This window comes from Lathyrus oleraceus, chromosome 6 (assembly GCF_024323335.1).
Source record: "Lathyrus oleraceus cultivar Zhongwan6 chromosome 6, CAAS_Psat_ZW6_1.0, whole genome shotgun sequence".
Lineage (NCBI taxonomy): Eukaryota > Viridiplantae > Streptophyta > Magnoliopsida > Fabales > Fabaceae > Lathyrus > Lathyrus oleraceus.
In genome coordinates, this window is record NC_066584.1 from 295026672 (window position 1) to 295028985 (window position 2314).

The 2314-nt window shown below is 36.0% G+C and overlaps 1 long non-coding RNA gene across 1 annotated transcript; it reads left to right on the forward strand.

The window, feature by feature from the left end:
* The first annotated feature begins 833 nt into the window (after nt 1-833).
* On the forward strand, nt 834-1824 carry LOC127098579 (uncharacterized). The gene is made up of 3 exons (XR_007793385.1): nt 834-943; nt 1568-1645; nt 1752-1824. It is a non-coding gene; the product is annotated as an uncharacterized LOC127098579 (long non-coding RNA).
* Nucleotides 1825-2314: the final 490 nt, after the last annotated feature.

Consider the following 2314-nt stretch of genomic DNA (forward strand, 5'->3'; position numbering starts at 1 on the left):
TGTTAATCATTTTTTCATGAAATATTTTATGTTATAAGACTCATGACATTATCTTCCAAGTTTGTGAATTATGTATTTTATTTTATTTATTGCAACGTGTGTATTTATTGTTTCAAAGCATCCAATATATTGCGGTAAATTTTTAACTTGCAGTCCTGAATACCACCATCTATCTATTAATTCATGTAGCAGACCTTTAATTGAAATGGGTCGTGGTTGTTATTGACGGTGATCTCTAGAAGACTAACCATGCTATGTTTTTAAGTCTATGATGCAGTGAGGGTTGATTATTGATGTACAAAATATTCTTCTATAGAAATAGTCACAGTCATTTAGTTGAGATTTACTGGTAGCTTCCTGTTGCTATGGCATAGCTTTGGAAGTCCTAAATTTACATTCTGTTTGTATGTTGGATTTTATCAAATTCTTAATAATGGAGGGAGCTATTTAATTCCTTTATTAACAGACAGTTTTGTAAACCATTCAGGTGGCTAAGGTTATAGAGGTTGCTCCTATTCGGGTATATGAGGTTGCCACATTATACTCAATGTTCAATCGAACTAAGGTAAAAATCATATCTTGCTGCACTAGTGCATTACTTTCATTTCTGCTAATTCATATTATTACAGGCCAAAACTTGTTGGGTCAACTACCTCTAATGAATTTTCAGGTCGGCAAATATCATCTATTGGTCTGTGGAACTACACCTTGTATGATACGTGGTTCACGAGGTATTGAAGAAGCATTATTGAAACACTTAGGAGTGAAACGAAATCGTCAGTTCACACTTATTAATTTCTCCTATTACCTATCACTGAATCTGATTTACATCTTGATAAATTTGAACTGTATGTTTTTCTCCTAAGGGTTGGTTTCTCTTTACCTTTGATTTGCAGAAGTAACGCAAGATGGTTTCTTTTCTGTTGGTGAAATGGAATGCATGGTGAGTTTTTCTATGAACCGTATCTTGTCATAGTTTCGGCATGTTACTTATATTCAAAGTTTTAGTCTTACTTGATTTGCAGCAAAGCAATCATTGTATACTACTGATAAAGTTGCACGAGACACAAAATTGAACTTTATAGTGGTAACCATTTTGATAGCTTTTGACATCTTTGATGTTTACTATGGTGTGTATAATTTCTATATTTTGTCCTTTCAGTTCTAAGAAATTATAATGCAGCTGGCCGAGCTGGTTGGCTATAGTATTTGCCAACCAGGAAGTTTAAACCGCTGCTAAACTAAGACAAGGCACAATACCAGCTCTTGACTGCATAAGTTTTCTTGGTGCAAGATAGATTGTGTCGTACATTCAAAAAAAAAGTAATATGAAGCCATCTAAATGATCCCTTAGATATTTAGCAAAAGAAAACGGCCTTTAGGTGACATCAGTATATAACTGAGAAAGATGAGAATCACCCATCGTGATGGTTTGTAGGTGGTTTATGACTCACATTCTGTTTTTGTGTTCAGACATGATTGCAGTCTTATATGAAGTCAATGTGATGTTCTTAACTGTAGTTTGATTAGCAGCTGATGCATGATTGAAGTTGTTTGTGTTATGCAGGGATGCTGTGTGAATGCTCCAATGATTACAGTGGCTGATTACTCTAATGGATCAGAAGGATATACTTACAATTATTTTGTACGCCTTTCCTCTTTTCACTCTCTTTTTGGGGTGGGAGGGGTTTATTATTGTTCTTGTACTCCTGAAAGCATTCTTAATATATAATATTGATGCTTGATTCCAGGAAGATGTAACCCCAGAGAAAGTAATTGAGATAGTTGAAAAGCTGAGAAAGGGCGAGAAGCCACCGGTAAGGATATTTGCTATAATTTATTTCATTTTTGTCAAAGTTTAGATTCTTGGTTTTTGTTGAGAATTTGTTGTTTCCTTTTCACTTTATTTTCCATTTTCTTAAATCAAGAAGACCATAACCTTCTCTGAATATATTATTTTTGGATTTAGCATGGCACACAAAATCCACAGCGGATTAGGAGTGGACCTGAAGGGGGGAATACTACATTGTTAGGTGAGCCCAAACCTCCTCCATGCCGTGACCTGGATGCCTGCTGATGAGTGTGTGATACATTTTGTCTTCAATAATTTTCGTATACCTTAGACAGCGCTTTTGTAAAAAGCGCTGTCTAAGGGGGGGATTAGAAAGCGCTTTAGGCAAAAGCGCTGTCTAAGGGGGGGCTTAGACAGCGCTTTTTGAAAAGCGCTGTCTAAGGTATACCTAAAAAAATTAAAATAGGAGGGTCTTAGAAAGCGCTTTTGGCCAAAGCGCTGTCTAAGGGGGTGGGGCTTAGA